Source organism: Amblyraja radiata, chromosome 2 (assembly GCF_010909765.2).
Source record: "Amblyraja radiata isolate CabotCenter1 chromosome 2, sAmbRad1.1.pri, whole genome shotgun sequence".
Classification (NCBI taxonomy): domain Eukaryota; kingdom Metazoa; phylum Chordata; class Chondrichthyes; order Rajiformes; family Rajidae; genus Amblyraja; species Amblyraja radiata.
In genome coordinates this window covers 100,911,681-100,935,510 of record NC_045957.1, presented here as the reverse complement: position 1 = coordinate 100,935,510, position 23,830 = coordinate 100,911,681, and the positions used below count along the sequence as shown (strand labels likewise).

The following is a 23,830-nucleotide window of genomic DNA, read 5'->3' as shown; positions in this document are numbered from 1 at the left end:
CAAGAAGTAGGCATGCAGATACATATGGCTGTGCTCCAAGCCTATCAAATGAGCAGTTGTACAGCACAGAAACAGAGCCCTGCCATTCACAGTGTATATCCTGTTCTGGTTTAACTTGCCCTAGTCTGAGAAACTCCACAGCCAAACCCTTGTCCTCTTCTCCAGTTAACCAAGATCCTATTGCAACATTAGACAACCTTCTTCAATGTCCACTATACCACCAATTTCCATGTCCTCTATAAACTTACTAGTCAAGTCACCTACATTATTTTCCAATAAACAGTATGTGCGACAAATAACAGAATTGATCCTTGCATCACACCACCAACCACAGGCCTCAAATTTAAAAAAATCAGCTCTACACTACTACCCTCTGCCTCCTACCATCAAGCCAAATTTGCATCCAATTAGCTAGCTCACCCTGGATCCCGTGGTTTTAATTCAATAATGCACAGGAATCCAAGCTAAGTCTAGTGGTCATGAGGAAATGGACTCTCAGTACAAAAAACTACATGAGAATTACATATACAGATTATCAACTTTTAAACTGTCCATTATCTGATGTAATCTTTTTCCTTCTATTTCATCTGTATGCCTCTCTTCTCAAAGTGATAATTTATGTTGGTGCCAATTCCGTTGTAGTACTAATGGTACCATGGTACAATCTTATGCGATTGATCCAGAGATTTATGTTGTTCATGAATTTAGACAAAATATAGATCAGTTTCACACCTGCTGGGATAAGTAACTGGAATTCAATATGCTTTTCATCTGCGGTAGTGCCTATGGGTCTATATTGACCTCATCAACCATTTCAGGACCTGCAGAACTGGAATGGAAGTGAGGCAATCTTGACCCAAAGATATTTCCTAAGAAGAAGTAAAGGCAGATTGGTTGGCATTACAAAAGATAAGCTTTAAAGCTAGGTCAAAAAGCTTTATGGTTTTATCTGAAGCTATTTTAGAAGCTACACAGCCTGCTATAAAAGTGGACGACACTACTTTTGAAAACGTTGACCACTTCCCCTACCTTGGCAGTATTCTTTCCTCAAAAGCTGACATCAACTCTGAGGTCAACCATCGCCTGAGTTGTGCCAGTGGAGCCTACACCAGACTCAGGAAAAGAGTCTTTGAAGACCGAGACCTAAAGGCTCAAACAAAACTGCTGGTCTACAGAGCTGTTGTCCTCTCCACCCTGTTGTATGGAGCCGAGTCATGGACCACCTACAGCAGGCACCTGAGAGCCCTGGAACAATACCATCAACGATCCTTACGAAAGATTCTGAGGATCAGCTGGGAGGACAAACGCACTAACATCAGCGTTTTGGAGCAAGCCAACATGACCAGCATCACCACCACAATAATGCAGCACCAACTTCGATGGAATGGCCATGTTATCCGCATTTCCAACACACGTCTCCCTAAACAGATCCTGTACTCTCTATTGAAGAAAGGTCGGCGAGCCCCAGGAAGGCCAAAGAAATGCTTCAAGGACAACATCAAGAACAGTCTGAAGTAATTGCACATCACATCCAGCAACTGGGAGCACATTGTACTGGCTCCTGAAGGTGCTCCTGGAGGAAATCCGTGCAGGAAGGAGCTGCACTTCACGAAATGGAACTACGCAGTGTCGCAGAGACAATGCGACAGCACCATAATGAGAGGGAGAAGGGGTCTCGACGAGTACCAATCACCGCCAGTCTCCACTGCCCACGTTGCACCAAGGTGTGCGGATCGCAGATTGGCCTCTACAGACATCTGCAGACCCACAAGTAGACGACCCTATGGAGAGGAGAGGACAGTCATACTTGTTTCGAGTGCCGCCGATGATGATGATTTTTATAAAACACGCAAGTCATTTGTCCAGAAGAACCAGGTCGTTTTTGAAGTTCATTAAGTTTATGGCTCAGTGTAACTTCACCATGTGCATTCTGATCAGCTCCTGAGTTCATTAGTTCTAATATATCCTATTCATGTTAGCACACTGACCAAGCCAGCTGCCAAAACAACAATAAAGGAACTAAATGCATGCACTGATTTAACACCTCTCTTTACTCAGAGAAAATTAACTTTAGTGATTCATCTTAAGATGATTGGGGATTATGTTTCTCAGACATTTTTTATTGATGATAATAATGAAATATATCAATTTACCACCACTCCACCCAGTTGAAATATTGTGTGCAATTGCATGCATTCTCTTATGGAAGTGCAAGAGGGCTTAGGTTTACAGTGAGAGGGGGGAGGTTAAAAAGGGGACCTGATGGGCAAGTTTTACACCCAATGGGTATATACTGCAGATTGATCTGCCAGTGAAAGTGTTAAAGAGACTACAATAATGATATTGAAACAACACATGGATAGGAAGGATTTGGATGGATATGGGCCAGGCACACGCAAGTGGGATTAGATGGGTTGGGCAAATTGGAAAGGATGGATGAGCTGGGCCTGTGGACCGGTTTACATGCTATATAACTCTTCAACTGTAGGAGATATGGAGCTGAAACGCCCAAACATGTGTTGAGTTGTATCAAAGATTAATTTGGAAATAGAAACTGAACCTAGGCCTGCTCCTCTGATTTTAACATAGGAAAGCCAAATGAAAGGTGAATTGGCTGCTCATTTGAAACAGATTAAATAATATAAAGCACCAACTCAATGATCATCAATTCTAAACATTAATGATTTGTTCAAGCGCAGAAGGCTGAGGGGTGATTTTATAGTGGTGTATAAAATTACAAGGGGAATAAGTAGGGTGAATGCAAAGGTTTTTTTTCCCTCAGGCTAAGGAAATCAATGCCCTATATTTAGATGAGCGAGGAAAATTTTAATTGGAACCTGAAGGACAACTTTTTCACAGTTTGGTGGGTACGTGAATGTGTTGTGAGAGTAGTTGCGGTGGGTACTGTAACAACATTTGGATAGGTCCTTGGATATGAAAGGTTTATAGAGCTACGGACCAAATGTGGGAAAATGGGGCGAGATTAGATGAAGCATCGTGATCAGCATAGTTGGGTTGGACCGAAAGGCTTGCATCCATGCTGCATGACTCCATGACTATGCTGGAAACCCAACAACTGAAAGTAGGCAAGAAGGGCCTGATCCATGATCTAATTGTTTTTTTTATCATGTATGGACCTGGAAGATTAGTTCTTCTCCCAGGCCCAATAGGTTAAGGCCCACTAAGCCCATCATGAATGGGAAATTCATGAGATCACCTGAGAAACCCACATCTCCCTTCCTGTTATCTTCTTCTAATTCACATAAATTATATACAGTGAGAAAGCTATACGAGCATAGAAACAGGCCCTTCATCCCAACTTGTGCATGCAGACCAAGATGTCATTCTGGGCCAGTCCCATTTGCCTGCATTTTGCCCATATTGCTCTAAAACCGTCCTATCCATATATCTAACAAAATGTATTTTAAAAGTCCGAATTTTATCTGCTACTAAAGCTTCTTCGTTCCAGATACAGACTACCCTCTCAGTGAGAAGATTCCCCTTGAGATCACTCAAATCTCCCCATTCCCAGTTTAAGCCCATGCCCTCTAGTTTTAGAATCCTCCACTCTGGGGCAAAGATTGTGAGTGTTCACTTTATCCATGGTTCTCATGATCTTGCATACTTCAATAAGGCCCCCCTCATCCTGCTGCGTTCTGAAGACAAAGTCTCAGTCTACCCTGCCTCTTCCTATAACTCAAGCCTGCCAGTCTATGTATGCTTCGTGACCTGCTGAGTTATTCCAACACTTCGTCTTTTTTTAGTCGATGTAACATCTTGAATCTCTTCTGCATCCTTTCCAACTTAATGACTCCTTCCTATCTTTGGGCAGCCACAACTGCACACACGTCTCCAAGTCACCAATGACTTGTACAGCTCTATCATGAGGTCCCAACGTTTGTATGTAGTATCCTTCCCAATGAAAGCAAACATGCCAAGTGCCTTCTTCATTGTCCTGTCGACCTGACGTGCCACTTTCAGGAAACGATGAACCTGGATGAGATCTCTGTTCTGCAACAATCTCCAGGGCTTTACCTTTTACTTTCCAGCCTGTTGAGTGTTGACCATACAATAACAGAAGCCTTACACCATTATAAAGATCCAAAGATTTTATTAACTACATAGCAAGCATGACTACACACTTGCACGTTCCACATACACTAAAGGAAACCAGCAAGCAATGATAACTGAAAAGCTAGTGGGTAACTATAGAAGCATGACTCATGAAATGAGTGACACTAATCTACATCCCCCCTCTGAAAGAATCAACAACAATACATGTATAACAATCGATGACAAACTGGAGGAAAGTCAAACATAATCCGGATACTTCACAACCGGCCTGCAAACACGATCAGCACGTGTACAATAAAGACCATCTCCATTTTGTTTTTCCGGGAAGAGAGCAGGTTGTTTCACAGGCGAGGGAGACTGGACCAACGTCCCTGGAGACGAAGCAGAAACTGTGGTAGTGAAGATGGAACAGACAGAGGAGCTGTTGCAGGCATGTGTTGTTGCGTTGGCAAAAGCATGCGAGTGCCACTAGGCGTAGACGGAAGTGTATGATCTGAATAATATGGAGGAGGAACTGGCTCGTTCACAGGCAGGATGTGTTGCCTGTTACGTCTGTAGGTGCTGCCATCAGCACTAACGATATATGAGCGTGGCTCCGGAGCAAGCCGCGGCCTTTGTCAGTCTGTAAGCGGACCACCTGCCCTTTGGTTAGCGGTGGCAGCGGCCTACTTGTCTTGTCAAACCATTGTTTTTGAATGTCATGCTTATGTTGCAACCTGGATTGAACCCCCTCAGGTGGAAAAACTTGTGGGATCAATGCCTGATCTGCTACATGCACTGTGGCACAGGTTTGCCTTGACAACAACCGTTGAGCGGGTGAACCCAAGATGGGGTCACGGGAGATGTTGCGTAAGTTGAGCAGATCCAGGAAAATGTCCGATGACATACAGCTTACATTTGTCAGTGTTAAATCCCATTTGCCATTTCTTGACCCGCATTCCCAACTAATTTAGATCCAGTTGTAACTCAGATATCCTTTCCCACTGTCCACCATACTACCAATTGTGGTGTCATCTGAAAATTCACTAACAAAGATAACCTCTTTGTCAATCACCTAAAGACCTCCAACATACTGACCATGCTAAGTGGCGGTGTGAATTTCAAGGTGCCCTCAATTAACTTCTGCAGGACATTTGGAGTAGCCATTCTTCTGCAATTCCCAGTCTCATTACCACCATACATTTCCCCATAGATCTCACTCATCCACACACACACACTACACTTTATTACCCACACCATAGTTATATAGATAGGCTTGAAGATTGGGGCTTATCCTAACTGGTAGGTTAAGCTCCAGAAGGTACCTCACAGACATTTTGGCAGGGAGAAAAGATTTGAAAGGGCAAATAGCACAATATTAATCAAAGGTACACAAAACTGCTGGGGAAACTCAGCGGGTGCAGCAGCATCTATGGAGCGAAGGAAATAGGCGATGTTTCGGGCCGAAACCCTTCTTCAGACCCGCCTGAAGAAGGGTTTCGGCCCGAAACGTCGCCTATTTCCTTCGCTCCATAGATGCTGCTGCACCCGCTGAGTTTCCCCAGCAATTTTGTGTACCTTCGATATTCCAGCATCTGCAGTTCCCTTTTGAACACAATATTAATCAAGTTTGGATTCATGACTTTTTGACATTGGCATGAGATACTTGGCATATTGGCTATGAATGCAAGATTACTGTAGAATTCCTCCTATTGTCCAATATCCATGCCGTTTTTAAGATGTCTTTTAAAAAACTTTGTGCATGTAACTTAGTCTAATGCAATAAGAGACCACCTTTTCTATTTTTGCTAGATAGGAACTGTAATCTGTGAAGGCGAACAGGAAATTGAAGCCCCAGAGACTGAACTGGGGCCTCAGTTCAGAAGATGAAAAACATACCAGATCTGCTTCTGCGGCAATCAGCTTTTGCCATAGAGATATCCAAGATCATTTTCTGATCCATAGCCCACTCCCGAGAGCAGGCCATGCTTACATTTCATCTTCCAAGCTGTTCACAGAAGGATGTCTTTGATACGTAGCCTTAAGACAGGCTCAGTAAATTCCTCACAACATGATATATTAGGGATCTGCAAATCCTGTTAGCCTTCACAATTTGAAGACCAATGGCATCAGTGCCTCTTAGGACTTCCTGTCCCCGTATTGCAAGCAGGGGGCTGTGGACCACCCCTGAACTGCAGAGGAGCTGATGAAATTCAAAATGAATAAATCTCCTAAAAGAAATTGCTTGTTGGCTCAGCTGTACTTTCCTCTTTGGGCGAGGATTGGCCCAGGCCTGCTGGAATGCATTGTTTTGTCAGAATTGGAAATGGGAGAGGAAAGTGTTCAGGAATTAGCTACCCAGCTCAGAAGTTAAGGTGAATTCCAAGGTTCTCTTCAAAGGCCATCTGTCCCGGATGTTTGGAACAGGATGGAACTAGTTATATTGCCCTGTAACTTTCAGTATAGATAGATTGTCCTACAACACCATTCCCTCATGGGGGAAGGTAGTGTAGAAAACCACTTTTAAGATGGAAGTAGTCCACATGGAGTGCCCTTAAAACTTGCCAGAAAAGGATTCTGTCGGGTGGTTCTCCAAAACAAACATTAAAGTCCTTTGGCAGAATGCCTCATCACTAGAATATTTAAATTGAACTTGTTTTGCTGATGGTGAGAAGGGATCCCTTCAGTGGGTTCTTCATGCTAACACATTCTGCCCTTCAAGAGGTATTTTATTTAATAAGGATGTTCACCCCTTCAGGAAGTCCTCAAAGGAAAACTTTACAAAGTGAGCAAGGTGACATTCACTGGAGAATGTGAAATTTCAATAATGCTAATTGAGATTTAAATGTTGGTCAGGATCCCAAGGATGTTCCCTGAACTTGTATTCAAATATTGACCCAAATCATACTTGGACATGTTTTGCTGGCAGGTTGAGTAGAACTGGTGGCTGAGGGTGGTTGTGCATTTGTGTTTGTGGCTACCGTACTAGTGTATTAATGCACTGAAGTCAAATCCAAAGTCCAGGTGAGGATGCACAACAAACTGAGCTTTGGACTCGGACTCTCTTACTGTCCAGTATTTCAGTTTTAGACCAGGCTTTGCTGGCATTTCTGCTATCTTTGTGCAGCACAATCATCTGACTACCAACCAGCGAGCTTCTGCTCCGTGGAAAGCTCCGCAGTTCCCAATTGGTGTTAGTCACCATTCTGGAACCCACAAAAATGAAGCAGAAGTAAGATCACCTCGATTAAAAACTCAACAAAAAATAATATGACTCCTGTGTCATCCTCTTACATTTGAATGGCTTCACCGACCTTTATTGAAAAAGGCCAGCTGTAATTATTTTTCTTTAAAGAATAACTCAGCGGGTCAGACAGCATGTCTGGAGAACATGAATAGTTGATATGCTGGGTTGGAACCTTTCTTCGAACTGATTGTGGTGATGAGGGGGGGATGAAAGTTGGAAGAGAGAAGGGGCAAGGCAAAGCCTCTCGAGTGACAGGCGGATATAGATGAGGGAGAGGCAGATGGATGAACAATGGCCAGAGATGCAAAGATGTGAGATAATGAGGAAGGGTTGCGAATTGTGAAGCCAGAGGAAGTAATATATGTGGAAGGGGATGGGAGGGAATAAATGGGCATGAGTCTAGGTGGAGCACACTGGGAAGAGAGAGGGAAAATGGGGAAGGGGTGGGAGGGGATAGTACAGGAAGGGAGGGTTGTAAGTTAGTCAACTGAAATTGAAGAATTAAATCTTCATACTGTTGGGTTGTGAGCTACCCAAATAGAACATGGGGTGCTGTTCCTCCAGTTTGCATGTGGCATTCCTCCGGCAGTGGAAGATCAGTGTGGGAATGGGAAGGGGAGTTAAAATGTTTAGTAACTGAGAGATCCAGTAGGCCATGGTGCCCTAGTGTTTGGTAAAACGGTCATCAAGTCTACGATCAACCAAGCGTAGACTCGGTGACTATTTTGCTCAGTTTTATCTCCCCTTCCCATTCCCATACTGACCTTTCTATCCATGGGCCTTCCCCATTGCCAGAGTGAGACCACACACAAATTGGAGGTACATCACCTCATATTCCACTTAGCTAGCTTACAGGCCATAGGTTTGAACATTGAATATAATTTTAGATAACTAACCTACAAACCCCCCTCTAATTCCTCTCCCCCCCCCCTCCCCAACCCTTTTCCCCTCTCACTTCCATGTGCCCCACTTGGATTGTCATCTATTTCCCTCCCACCATATTCCTTCCTCTGGTTGCACAATTTGTATCTCTTCTATCCTATCTTGTGGCTTATGTCTTTTCATCTCCAGCTTTTGTCCAATCATGCCCATCACAATTCCCCTTCACCTATATCCACCTATCCTTCACCAGACTTTGTCCTGGCTCTTCTCTCTTCCAGTGTCCTTCCTCCTCCACCACAATCAGTTTGAAGAAGGGTTCCAACCCGAAACGTCACCATGTTCTCCAGAGATGTTGCCGGTCCGGCTGTGTTAATCCAGCACTTTGTGTCTTTATTGTAAACCAACATCTCCTGTTTCTCCCCTTTACTTTCCTCAAATGGACTGCGCATTATTGCTTTTAAGTTTTTCACATGCGATAATATGTTTTCAATTTTTTTTAATAAATTGGTAAATGAGGTTCAAATGCTTTAAAGTGCCTCTGATAATCTAACACAGTTATAAGCAGCTAAAAAAGCATTTGACAATCCAATGAAAGACTATCTGGCTGGTCCAGAGGTGGGGGTTCCAGTTCACCCATACAAGTCCAAGGTGCTGCTTATGGTCTTCATTTCACAAGATGGCTGCAGCAAAAAAATACATCAAGAGCCATGTGGTTTCAAAATATTAGACTGTTATGTACAGGGCTTGGGAGCAGACTCAAGGCAAGGCCCATACTTGTACAATTCAGGCCAATGGATCCTTTATTTCTTACTGAGATATATAGCCTCGATTTTAACATCTCACAAATTGTAGTCCTGCTCTGCCTCTGTATTTCCCTTTTATTCAAGTCCCAAGCAGTTCAAGCTGTACATGTACCCAAAGTGATGAATCCTAGCAGGAAGCCATGACTGATATTGAGTGTACCAAATAACATAGTTAAACCTTTTAAAATGTAGTCAATTAAATGCCACTTTCTTGAAGACTTTCAAATGCAACAGTAATTGACTATTGATCCAAAAGCAAATCAGTCCAGAAAGAACTACAGTTAAATGAATCGCGACCAAGAAGTTAAGCTGAAATTTTCAACCTGTTAGTATCAAGAATTGTATCAGCGAGTCTGGCCAAAATTTAATGCTGAAGTACTTATAGACATTTGGACCTTTTAAAGATAAAATCAATAAAAGTTGAGAGAAACAAACACAAAGCAAGTGACTTTCCAGAAGTGTTGCACCATCTACTCCATACCTTAAGCACATTAATCAATTGTGAAAGAAGCCGGAGAGGTTTAAAACAAAATGTTGATTGTATAAAAGGAAATCTCCAAAACTGCTCCAATTATGTAGCTCTTGTAATACACATGCTTCTTGCTAATTGACTGGTATAGATGTTATAAGGATATAATCATACTCTTCACTTTGCCATTTCCTGCACCAGTGTGCCCATTCAGAACTTCCAGACATAACGTCTCCATCTCACATCTGATCATTCACTGTCTCTCCCCATATAAGATAACTAAATGTCACCCATTCCTTCTCTCCAGAGATGCTGCCTGTCCCACTGAGTTACTCCAGGATTTTGTGTCTACCTACCTTACCTTATCTTCCATTACCTTCCATAGTTGCTAGTCCTCTACCATACAGTGAACATTTCTCAGTCATTTCATATTTTTGCCTTATACCTTTTTGAATTTTCACAGTATTTCTGATGGTCCAACACATGGTTCCGAATCAGCAATGTTCAGTGTGTTTAATCCACTATCATCCATCCATTATCTGTTTATATGAGAGTAGAGTTTAAATCGCACGTGCGCAGATCGATCTACTCTCCTGCCAGTCGGAGCCATGTGGTTTGGTCTTTTATCCTGTCACTCCGTGGGACAGTCCACCCCTTCCTGCGCCATCACGTCTTTACTGGAGCTGAGGGAGACTCTGTAGGGCCGGTGGAGATCTTCAATCAGACACAATTTTCGGAGGGACTGGAAGCGGCCCAACCCAGTCCGGCCCGGCGCAGAGTCGGAGATGTCGCCAAACAGAAAACGTAGATTCTGATCCCGGCGGAGGAGAACGTCCAGAGTCCACATCGCCCACTGTGAGTCCTCTAGCCCCTTCCCCACTGGTCCCACTCACTACCCCCTCCCCTGTGATACCCCCCCCCTCTCTCCTCCACAACCCCCACTTTTCTCTGAGCTCTCTCCCCACACACACCCGCCCACACCCCCCCCTCCGCCTCCACATCCCCCCCCCGCCTCCATAACCCCCCCCCGCCTCCACACCCCCCTGCCCCTCCGCCTCCACACCCCCCCCCCAACCGCCTTCTCTCCGGCTCCACAACGCTTGCTGCCCCCCTCCTCCCGCACAACCCCCCCCCCACCCCCCAGTTCCCCTAACGCAATATTCCACCACTTGCCCATAGCCCCCAATTGTGCAGGCACGGTTCATTTCCCCTCATCCCCCAGCACTCCCCCTTCTCTTCACCCCCTCTTCTTTCCCCTCTCCTCCTCCCCTCTCCTCCTCCCCCAATCCCTCCCTCTCCTTACCCCTACCCTCAGTCACTCCCTTCCTCCATAACTCCTCTCCCATCCCTACCCTCCTCCTATCCCTCTATCCCCCACCTACCCACTCTCAGCTCCTCCTATAACCCCCACTATTCCTCCTGACCTCCCCCACTGCCTCCTCTCCCTCTATTCCCCACTCCTTACCTCACCCCCCCCTCCTCTCCCTCTATTCCCCTTCCTCTCCCACTCTCCCTCCTCACTGCCCCCACTTCCCCCCCTCTCCCTCCCTACCCCCTCCTCTCCCTCAATCCCCCCACTCTCGCTCCTTACAACCCCAGGAACTCGAGGGTGCCGCTCCTTTCCCTCCTTGCGTGCACGGAGCAGCAGAGCTGCCATCCTCAGAGCCAGCCTCAGCGGCCCCAGATAATTGGCGCGGCATCTCCCCGCCCCCGGAGCCGCCCGCCGCCGCCGCCCGCAGACAAAGCCCCAGCCTCAGCGCCAAGACGGCGGATCCCCACGGGCCCGGAGCAACAGTAAAATTAAATAGTCTTACCCGTGTCGCCGTTGTGAAAAAAAGATTGCAATCTGAATTCTGCAAAGGCCCCAACTGCGCAGGCGTGGCAGAAGACCCGATAGGTGCCCTTTGTGACGCCAAATTGTAGCGCAATCGTGTACCGTTTTTGTGCAAATAGAAGTACAACACAAACCTGCAAACAAACAAACAAGATGAGAGTTTTAGTAATATATAGATAGATGAACTTATGAACTTCTCTTTCCTCTTTACCAGTTTTCACAAATCTGCTATTTCCAGTCTTTTCTGTTTAACTTCAAATGCAAGGAACCTGAAACTTTTCTTACCATTTTCAACTAATATTGCCATTCTAAAATGTTAGAATATTACCAGAAATAACAGTTCATAAATAAAAGCACCATCAGCTGCCTTGTTTATTATGATATATGTTAGATTACCTGATTACCTTTTCAGCTTATTTCATTCCTGAATTATTAGCAATTTATAGCTATGTGACATTTGACTGATCTTCATTAGGGATTAACTAAACCGTGCAAAATTGCACTCTTGAGCATCCAGTAGGCTTAATATTTATTGGGATGTTAGCCCCATTATTCAGTGAAATTATTTTGAGATCAATTCTGCTGCAACAGAATTATAAATCAAACTGATTGAATACAAAGAAAAATGTAAACATCAAAAAAATAAGTGAATCTGTCTATGGTTATTAATAACTTAAATTTGTTTTGGTCGTTGAATTTATTATGACAGTTCTAAATTATGACTGGTTGATATTTTCTCACAGGGCCCATTTATATCAGATTCTCCCCTTACAGAAACCGATAAAGCTTTTCTATCTGCTGAAGATAAATTTGTTTACTTTAATATTTATATAGAAAAACAAGTTTACAGAACATTAAAGCAGCGTATAATGATGCCATGGGAATACTACTAAAGACACCTAGATGGTGCAGTGCAAGTAAAATGTTTGTGGCTGCAGGAGTCATTACTATACAAGCTATCCTAAGAAATCAAATGTATAAATTTATTTGCAGGATTAATGACTCTGAAAATGTAAATATCTTGGTCTTATCAAACAAAAGGTTTAGCACTATACGCTACCAATCCCAGCTGTAGAGACACTGGTATCGCTCTCTCCATGTAGGGCACTGATCTTTCTTTTTATTCTGGATTTTAAACCATGTATTGTGGTTTTTTATATAATTTATGATGCTCAAAAGTAATTTACTAAGCTGTTGTATGTATTTTATGGTGTTTTATATATGCAATGTATTCTATGTAATGTTGTCTTTTATCTGGACCTTGAGTCTGAAATAAAAGTTTAATAATAATAACAATAATAATAATAATAATAATAATAATAATAATAATAATAATAATAATAATAATAATAATAATAATAATAAATACTGAGGTTGGGCATTCATCGAATCAAAGAAATGGCACAAAAGGACACCATCGGCTCACCTAGGCTGTGGGTCGAGCATCAAAAATGTGTCTAGAAATCAGTTTTCGTGACCCAAGTCACAGAACTACATGAAATTTTCCACAGATTTAGATGAAATATAATTGAGAAGGATGTCATAACTCGTGATTGCCGAAAGTTGCACATTAATTAATTACACTAATTAGAAAATGAGCTCGGGAAAGTAAGCGCCATCTAGTGGCCAATGCCCATATTACATGATAGGAAGCCTATTTCCATGTTGCAGTCCATTTAAACTATATATTATAATACCTAAGGTACACAAAAATGCTGGAGAAACTCAGCGGGTGCAGCAGCATCTATGGAGCGAAGGAAATAGGCGACGTTTCGGGCCGAAACCCTTCTTCAGACTGATGGGGGGTGGGGGGGAGAAGGAAGGAAAAAGGGAGGAGGAGGAGCCCGAGGGCGGGGGGATGGGAGGAGACAGCTCGAGGGTTAAGGAAGGGGAGGAGACAGCAAGGGCTAGCAAAACTGGGAGAATTCAACGTTCATGCCATCCGGACGCAAGCAACCCAGGCGGAATATGAGGTGCTGTTCCTCCAATTTCTGGTGTTGCTAACTCTGGCAATGGAGGAGACCCAGGACAGAGAGGTCGGATTGGGAATGGGAGGGGGAGTTGAAGTGCTGAGCCACCGGGAGTTCAGGCAGGTTATTGCGGACTGAACGGAGGTGTTCGGCGAAACGATCGCCCAACCTCCGCTTAGTCTCCCCGATGTAAATCAGCTGACATCTAGAGCAGCGGATGCAGTAGATGAGGTTGGAGGAGATACAGGTGAACCTTTGTCGCACCTGGAACGACTGCTTGGGTCCTTGAATGGAGTCGAGGGGGGAGGTGAAGGGACAGGTGTTGCATTTCTTGCGGTTGCAACGGAAAGTGCCCGGGGAGGGGGTGGTACGGGAGGGAAGGGAATAATTGACAAGGGAGTTGTGGAGGGAGCGGTCTTTGCGGAAGGCAGACATAGGGGGAGATGGGAAGATGTGGCGAGTGGTGGGGTCACGTTGGAGGTGGCGGAAATGGCGGAGGATTATTATTATACCTATATATATACATATATATGTATATATATATATATATATATTAATGGCAGGGGAGACCATCCCCTGTGGAGGGTCAGGCAGAGGCTACAAAAAAAAAATCTCGTAGTCATTAAGTCTGTATGGACTTCAATTCATAACATTTCAACCTCTTCTTAATGTTAATGAGAATAACACTGTTACTACCATCGATAAATTAGTTCAAGTTCAAGTTCTATGTTTCTATGTTTCTATGTTTCACATACACCAATTCATTTCTACATAAACATCAGCCATTTCTTACCATTTCTCACTCCAATGGCAGCCTATAAAGTGCAATGAATATTCCTCCGGTTTTCTCCCGTGATCGGGGCCTGGATACAGCCGCTACGGACGGCACTATGTACAGCCACTATGTACAGCCTCCCCCCCACCCCCACCCGCAGAGATAATCCGCGGCTCCGCATTCGCGAATCGGCCCCTTTTTAATTGAGACCGCGGCTTCACTATGTTAAGTACCTAGGCCCCGCGATCGGAGCACTTTTTCCCGGTAAGTAATCGCAGGCAGCTCCGAGATTAGATGGTTAAGACTTATTACTCTACAACAAGCTGGCATTAATGAAAATGTTTAATTTACCTTGTTATTGATACATATAGTTTAGGCCCTCAACTTCATGAATGAATGAATGAGTGAATGAATGAATGAGTGAGTGAGTGAATGAATGAGTGAGTGAGTGAATGAGTGAGTGAATGAATGAAGGAATGAATGAGTGAGTGAATGAATGAGTGAATGAGGGAATGTACAGCCTCCAAATCTCATTTTTTCACATTATAAAGGGTGCAATTAAATTAATTAAAGTCCATACAGATTAATTTTCATAAATTCAGACTTTAGATCTTACCTTTCAGTTTGAGTTGATTCACAAAGTTTCACAACTTTGTGTTGCAGCACCTCAGCAGGGACTTTGCTTTCAAGGCTTTCTTCCACTTCTATCCACTTAGCTGTACATTCTTCAGACTTCTTAATGCTTTCCTCACTAAATTCAATTACCCTGCTGCAAGTTTCCACAGAACAACAAAGAACCTTCATCAGAATCTCCAGTAAAACAGGCATCAGTGAAGTCCTCTCAGCCATGTTGTGTGCTCCCTGCCTAGCTAGCCTGAAACAAAGCGCGTGATTGGCCAACTGGCATATAACTCAATGTTAAACCTGCTTTGATTGGAATAAAAATACCCAAAATGTTTCTGTTTTTTCTCTAATTTAATAAAAATGTGCAAGTTTTGTTCTTGACGAGTTTCAGGGGTGACTTATATGATATTTTTACACAATATATGAAATTTTCATGTAGTTCTGTGACTTGGGTCACGAAACACTGGAATAAAGCTCCTCGGCCCACAGCCTAACCATATTCCTGTACATTAAAGATGGACCAAGTTGTTCCCATTTCTCAGTTGATGCTCCATAACCCTGTAGGTTACAGCTCTTCAAGTGCTCGTTCACATGTGAAGGTTTTAACTGTGCGGAGAGATTGAGCTTTCACCATTGTTTAAGGTGGCGAATTCCAGATCATTACTAGTCAGTGGACAAAATAAGGTTTCGTCTCAACGTCTAATTCTATGTCCCCTAGATTTATGTAAAATGTTCTTACCTCTCCAATAAGCCAAATTGGGTCATTTTAATTACTTTGTGTGATGCTCTGGGGTAGACAAAAATGCTGGAGAAACTCAGCAGGTGAGGCAGCATCAATGGAGCGAAGGAAATAGGCGACGTTTCGGGTCGAGACCCTTCTTCAGACTGTGTGATGCTCTTCTTGTTTTGTACACATCAATTAAAATGTTAACTCCCAGATTTACTGAAGCCATAGGAAACCTGTCTATGGTAACATAATAGGAAAGATAGTTATTTAATAGAGGCATGCAAACTCCATAATAGGCATCGGCAACAGTGCCTCCTCTACTGAGGTGGTAAATATGTCCTTTTAGTAGGTAGGGATGTTGCATTAGAAATGTTCAACATCCCCCCCCCACACACCCTCAACCGCCACCCTAATTTCATTTGCACTCTTTTGACTTCAGTCTTCGATTCTACATTGTGGCATGTGGCCCTGAGATTTCAGACTATTGTTTTGGCCTGTGTTGCAAGGCCAAGACCTCTTCTGCTGACCCTTTCCAAACACAACAGCTCTGTAAATTGCAGGGATAAATCAATGTGGAAAGGTGCTGGCATTAGCTGCCTACTACACCCTTGCACTGATGGTATTTCTCTCACTCTCCCATCTGCAGGTATGCAATGGAAATAGCGTATTGATTTATTTAAGCCATGTACTGTAAAGATAGCAATCCTTTTTCCTCCTGACCTATCTGGGCATCAAACAAAATATTTGCTTTCTAGATTCAACCTGCACACATACTCTAAGTGAGAATGTCAACAACTTACAATACGTATGGTACACAAAAATCCTGGAGAAACTCAGCGGGTGAGGCAGCATCTATGGAACGAAGGAATAGGTGACGTTTCGGTTCGAGACCCTTCTTCAGACTGATGTGGAGGTGGGGCGCGGGAAGAAGAAAGGAAGAGGTGGAGACAGTGGGCTGTGGGAGAGCTGGGAAGGGGAGGGGCAGGAAGGAGAAAGCAAGGACTACCTGAAATTAGAGAAGTCAATGTTCATACCGCTGGGGTGTAAACTACCCAAGCGACAATGAGGTTCTTCTCCTCCAATTTGCAGTGGGACTCACTCTGGCCATGGAGGAGGCCCAGGACAGAAAGGTCGGATACGGAATGGGAGGGGGAGTTGAAGTGCTGAGCCACCGGGAGATCGGGTTGGTTAATGCGAACTGTGCGGAGGTGTTGGGCGAAACGATCGCCAAGTCTGCGCTTGACCTCACCAACGTAGAGCAGTTGACACCTAGAGCAGTGGATGCAATAGATGAGGTTGGAGGATGTGCAGGTGAATCTCTGCCTCACCTGGAACGACTGCTTGGGTCCTTGGATGGAGTCGAGGGGGCAGTTAAAGCGACAAGTGTAGCATTTCCTGCGGTTGCAAGCTGTTTGGGTGGGAAGGGACGAATTAACCAGGGAGTTATGGGGGGAGCTGTCCCTGCGAAAAAATATGAGTATGGTACAATATGAATTGCCAAATTCCATAAAGAGAATTATTTGAATGCAGAACTTTTATCATCCTCTCCGCTGTAACAGTGAAATCAGCAAATCTATTTGATTATTTGTCTTGTCAGCCTCAAACGTTAGCACCAATCTCTGATTAATCATGGCAATCAAACTTATCACATAATCAGAGAATGATGCAGCACAGAAAGAGGCAATTGGCCAATTGCCCCCATGTTCATTTTCTTGATAGTTATTTTTTTCATCCCATACCTCTGCATTTTGCTATGCCCTGTACATCTTTTTTTCCCTTTATATTCACCCAAAGCTCCCTTGAAGGCTACTAGTGAATCTAGTCTCTCACCTTTCAGGCTATGCATTCCTGGTGACCACAACTTAGATTTAAAAATATATTTCCACATGTCCCTTCTGATTCTTTTGCCAATTATGTTAAATATGTGTCCTTTGGCCACTGACCCTTCTGACTCTGGAAACAATTTCTCCTTATTTACTGTATCAAAATCAATCATGAGTTTGAACACCTATTTTACTTCGGAGTCACGTGAGTGACTACATGAAGAACCCGCCACTTCGCACGTGTGTCATTATCGCTACACGCATTGTGAACAAGTTATTACGAGGGGAGGACGTTCCTCCAAAACGGCAGGGTTGAACCTGCAACAAGTAAGGTAGGAGAACTTAGTTTTCTTGACTTACCTTTTTTACAGGCAGGCTGATGAAAACTGGCTGGGGAGAGTCTGCAGAACTGCAGGCAGCCAGCAACGGCCGGGGGCACCACTATCTCCCTTAAACGGGAGCCGGAGCCGACCTCAGCTCCAGCAGGACGCCGACAGCGATGGAGCATTCTGGAGCCGTCATTCCGACGGCTCGGACAACAGCCCCACGGACCTATACTACATGGGTCCGAGGGGCTGGAAGGTGCTGGGTTTTTCCACAGCACTAAAAATAGCGGCAAGCGGTCAGTGCCCGAGAGCACTGAGTACGCGTTGGAGCCGCTGGGCCTGGGTCGCGAGCGGCCAGTTCCCCGAGAGGACTGGACCGCGTTGGAGCACCCCAGGCCCAAGTGGAGGAGCGGTACAGTGCGGGAAGCACTGCACCGCTTTTTTAAAAACTGCCAGACCTGCGGCTGCGAGCGGCCAGCTCCCCGAGAGGACTGCACCGCGTTGGAGCACCGCAGGCACAAGGTGAAGGAGCGGCACAGTGCGGGAAGCACTGCACCACGTTAAAACTGCCATACCTGCGGTTTGCGAGTGGCCAGCCCCCCGAGGGACTGAACCGCGTTGGAGCACCGCAGGCTAACGGCAGTACGGGCGGCTCAGTGCTGTGAGCACTGCACCGCGCTTTGGAGCACCGCAGGCCAATGGGGATACCGGCGGCACAGTACTGCGGGGCCTGCACCTGCGAGAACATACCGTTTTGCAGCGATGCAGGTCCAAGAAGAAATCCTCCAGTGGGTAAGTCCCATAGCAGCACCTTATACAGGGCTGTATTTCACTTCTACTATTACAGGGAAGTGGTTGAGGAAAAGACAGACTCAGGGAGAAGGAAGCAGCACATTTTCTATAGGGCTATAATCATGCTTCTCTCTCCCCAGTAGACTCTTCTGTCAGAAGAGTGCTGGGGTCAAGTCTAGGGCAAACCCTGGACAGGTAAACAGATGTAAGAGCTGTAACAATGAGGTGATGCCTTTTCTACGTCACAAAGTACATAGAGTGCATTATTGGTCCTTTCCTGATAAAAATACAGGAATACTTATGTTGTGACTGAAGGATTTAGCAGTCCAAAAATTTACTGACAAATTCCATTCCCATCTGGGAAGTCACACGGGAATGTCTGTCTATGTTTCAGGGGGAACAACAGTACAGCTGTGAGTAAAGCTAACTGGGAAAGATCTACAAACCAGGTTAGAAGTCAGCATAGACCATATGTTTTCTATCTACTGCAGGGGCAAACATTAGCTGCCACCATAGCTGTCACTTGCCACCGGGGATTGTAAATCCTTGAATGTACTAAACTAATCAATTTATGCATCTGGTTACATCCAACCGGGATTGACGCGGGCCTGTGTAAACCCGAAACCTCCTAGCAAAATCTTTTTATTTGGGGGTGACCTATCTAGAAGGTCAAGGAGTTGGACAATGAACCCAAACTGGAGCTCATCTAAACATCCAAACATCATCCTCAAAGGTATCGCCCCTATCCTGGAAGATGTGTACACCCACAACACACGGTCTCGGGGATCCAGAAGAAAACAGTAAAACCAGAAGGAAGCAAGGAGGTTGGTGCGAGAAGACATCGAATAAATAACTTTTGACACTCATATCTTAAACAGTATCCGGGGATACACAATAGAATTTTACAACACATAATCTTCTAGTCCAGCTGATATATCGAGAGAGGAATTTGGAGGAGAACACCAAGTTGGGCTATAGTATTTGCTGATCTTTCTACACGATATGGAACACCAGATGCCGATCTACTCGCATCCAGACATAATCACCAATTACCAAATATGTCATAAGGGATACAGACACTGGACATCAGCAACAGATGGGGTTTTAGCTGCATCGCAAGGGAAGAATTATTATCTACGCATTCCCTTCCTAACAAAATAGGATATGGCGCTTGACGCATCAATCATAGATCAGATCTCGGCTTTTTGGCTAAGATCAAGTATAATATCTGTTCTTATCAGTTTAAATGTCTGATATGTCTCTTATCTAGGGACCGTATATCATAAAATTAAATAAATAAATAAATAGATGGGAAAGTGAAAAATAAATAAAACGATATATTCGTTTTAAGAACAGAAACCTTTTCTATTGATAAGTATATTCGTTTTAAGAACGAAAATGGCAAGCATTGATTCAAAGGATGCTTACAATTTCAGTACCCATAACAGGTGACCACAGACGTTATTTTTATCTTTGGATGACATACTAATTGTGTGGAAACTTAGGACGGGCTGAACAAACGGTAACAGCCACTTAACAATTATTTGGAAACTAGGATCATTATCCATCCAATTAAATCAAAATTAAAGCCTTCAAACTAAAGGGATTATTTGGGGTTCACCATTAACTCAGTTCCTCATGTCAGTAACTTTGCCAACAGAGGTTACAACCTTAATAGAGGCATACAGCAAAATCATTGACATGAGGATAAACCATCCATCAGACTGGTAGCAAGAATATTGGCAACATATGGTTTCCAGCCACATAATTCAAACCCTTACATTATAAAGATTTACAGAGGGCCAAAATATGAGCTCTTAAAATTAATGGTGATCATTTCAATAGAATGATGAAGCCATGCAGAAGCCGTATTGGAACTAAATGGTGGAAAGATAACATTGGGCATTGCTCCAATCCTATCATTGTCAGCAACCAGTCTATGGTCCTACATATGGATACTATGCACTAGGACGGTGTGTTACCAATTCCACCTCCAGCTGTGGAGGAAGATGGAAAACACAGCAAGCATCATTATTACTAACACTGGGCATAACTACCTGGAAATGTTGGGTGTTTTTTCATGGCCTAAAGTCATGTTGCTCTGGAATATATTAAACAGGTTATTAGATTATAAATTAAACAACACTACTGTGGTAGCACATATCAACCACATGGATGAAAGGGAATCTACATAATGTAACAATCTGGCCAACACAATTTGGCAACCTCATCAGGGGGGGGGGGGGGGGGGGGGGGGTACTAAGGGAAATACTACGAGACTCTGCGTCTGGTGTTTTTAACAGTACCCGACTGACCTACCCAACCATGGTTCTAGGTGGTATTAGGGAATGAGATTAGAACCATGCAGCACCATCCAAAACAGACGGCCAGAGCAATGGACATGATCACAGCGGGCCACAGACAATCAACCTAAAGACAATGTCTAAAATACATAAACTAATGGGAGATGTGTTGCAACCATAATACATCATCCAGCCTGTTTGGAAGCTTTGTTAACCTACAGGGGCTTAGTATTAGTGACATCAACTGTGCCAGAAGTGGCCCATCTACTTACCTATGGCAAGAGAACGGAACAACAGCTTATGAGGGACACTTTTTATGGGAATTCCCCAAAGACCAGGTATTCCCAAATATGGGACATCAGCATCGTCTTAACGTTGTTAAAGAACTGGGCTCCAGCCACAGCGCTGTCATTACAGGTTTTGACATTTTACAAAACTGTCATGCTGATGGCTTAGGTCACGGCACTAAGGACTCAGTCCCTACCAAATTAAGGCTGGATACCTTGACCAGTTCACCTGGCAACTTACACTTCTATATTCAGGAATTAGGGAACTAAACAGGCAGGCCTTAAAATAACATTTTTAGAGCCTACCCTACAGATGATTGACTGTGTTGTGAGACATCTACAAATATACATGGAACAAACCCAGACCATAAGTGGCACAGAAGAGGAACTTCTCATCAACGACAGACAGCCTCATTAAAGAATAACAGGCCAGGCCAGCTAAATGGCTAACATAGTATTGACATAAGTTGGTGTAAACACTAACTGGGTTAAAATCTCACTCCACCAGGCTGCAGCAACGTCAGCAGCATTTAAATTGGAGGTTCCTATGGATAAAATCCTCAGGACTGCAGGATGGCCATCGGAAAGAACATTCTAAGGATTATAACTAACCAGTAATGGAAACTGGAATTTTTCAGAAACATTGTTAAGTTTCTGTACCATAATTTACCCCAAAAAACAGGGGCTATCAATTATTATTAACTTTATGGTTATTTATATATATCATATTGATGTTTAATATGTTATCACTATTCTCCCCAAAACCAAGGCAGACGTGATGATGGACTCGTTCCACGGCTTGAATCACAGAGCTTTGAAATTTTCATGTAGTCACTCACGTGACTCCGAAGTAAAATAGTAAGATTAAACGAGAACTTACCAGTTCGAAGTTTGATCTGTATTTTATGAGGAGTAACGTTGAGGGAATACATGCCCTCCGCTCCCACCCTTGATCATAAACACAACTGGTATCTTTTCTCTAATCTTACTATGCTTAAGTCATTACACGTATCTGTGATTCACTCCGCTGCTTTGAAGAATGACACACGTGCGAAGTGGCGGGTTCTTCATGTATTCCCTCAACGTTACTCCTCATAAAATACAGATCAAACTTCGAACTGGTAAGTTCTCGTTTAATCTTACTATTAAATCACTCTTTAACCTTCCCAGCTCCAAGGACAACAATAGTTCTGCAATCTCTCCAGGCAACAGTAATTTCTTTCAGCATTGGATAATTTGAGTAAATAATTTCTGCTTTTTTCCAATTCCTTGCCATTTTTCCCCAAGCGTGGTACTCATACAATATTCATACCCCTTAATGGTTAGCCAGCATTTAACATAACTTCCTTGCTTTTAAACACTTATTGGTAAATTCAAAAATCCTATCAATGTTCTTTTCAAGAGCTTTTCCAATCTGTTCCCCAACTTCAGGGTTTATATGTTGCTCTGCTCCTGGGTTGATATAAAATGTTACCAATTAGCTGTCTATTCTACTGACACAAGGTCATTGACATGTATTTCGCTTTCCTCAGATGCTACCTGACTTGCAGAGTCTTCCCAGAATGTTCTGTTTTTTCAGATTTCCTGCATCCAGTTTTTTTAAATATGTCCTTTTAGTTTAGTTTAGTTTAGTTTAGAGATACAGCGCGGAAACAGGCCCTTCGGCTCACCGGGTCTGCGCCCACCAGCGATCCCCGCACATTACCACTATCCTACACACACTAGCGACAATTTTTACATTTACCAAGCCTACAAACCTGTACGTCTTTGGAGTGTGGGAGGAAACCGAAGATCTCGGAGAAAACCCACGCAGGTCACGGTGAGAACGTACAAACTCCGTACAGACAACACCCGTCGTTGGGATCGAACCCGGGTGTCTGCCGCTGCATTCGCTGTAAGGCATCAACTCTACCGCCGTCCTATTGTTGAATAGTTTCTTCATCGCTGTTATCAGGCTACTGAACGGTCCTCAGCTAAATTGCAGTCCTGACCTCCCATTTACTTGGAGACATTTGAACTATCTTTAATCAGACTTTTATATCTTTGCATTAAGTATTGTACCCTTTGTCTGTGGACAGCTTGATTGTATTTATGTATAGTCGTTTCTTTGACTGGATAGCACACATAAGCTCACTGTACCTTGGTATATGTGTCAATAATAAACTGAACTAAACTATTGAAGCCTGTTCTCTTTGTTTGCTACGTTTGCATCAGATGCAAAATTAGAACCTTTTATCCTTGATACAGGGATCGGGATCATTAACATATCTTCTGAGCAACAAATCCAACTGATGAGAAGCTATATTATTGTACCCCTCAGTCTGATTGACCACCATTTTGTGATTTCTGTTTCTTTGTTGGTTCTGCATCAGTGCTGCAACTATCTGCTTTAATCTGATGGACTTCAATTTTGCTCTTCCCTTCGTTTTTCAAATGCTTCTTAAGCATCATATGAATAAATCAATGCATCAAATCTGTCACTTGATCAAAAATGCAATCAAGCTAGATAAATACGGTTTGCTTCTCACAAATCCATGATGATTCATATTTATTTGCACATTTGTTTTCAAATGTCAATTATATTTTTCCCCGGGGTTTCCCTCCAAGGTTTCCCTAGCATGCTAAATAATCTATAACACATCCAATTATAAATGTGATGAAAACTTTTGTGTAGAGAGATTAGGGAACTTTTGCTCCACTCACCTTAAAACTATGTTATCTAGTATTTGATTTTCCCATCCTGGGAAAAAGTGTCAGTCAATATCTGTCTATTCTATTCTATTCATGCCTCTCCTAATTGCATGTACTGTTCTTCTATCAGGTCACACCGCAACCTCCGGTGTTCCAGAGAAAACAAACCAAATCTAACCAACTGCTCCCAGTAGCCAATTCATTTACTTCCTGAAGTAAATGCC

At 43.5% G+C, this 23,830-nt stretch overlaps 1 pseudogene; it reads left to right on the top strand.

Annotated features, from left to right (window-relative positions):
• Positions 1 to 19,514: 19,514 nt before the first annotated feature.
• LOC116970606 lies at positions 19,515 to 19,623 on the top strand (annotated as a pseudogene).
• The last annotated feature ends 4,207 nt before the right edge of the window (positions 19,624 to 23,830 follow it).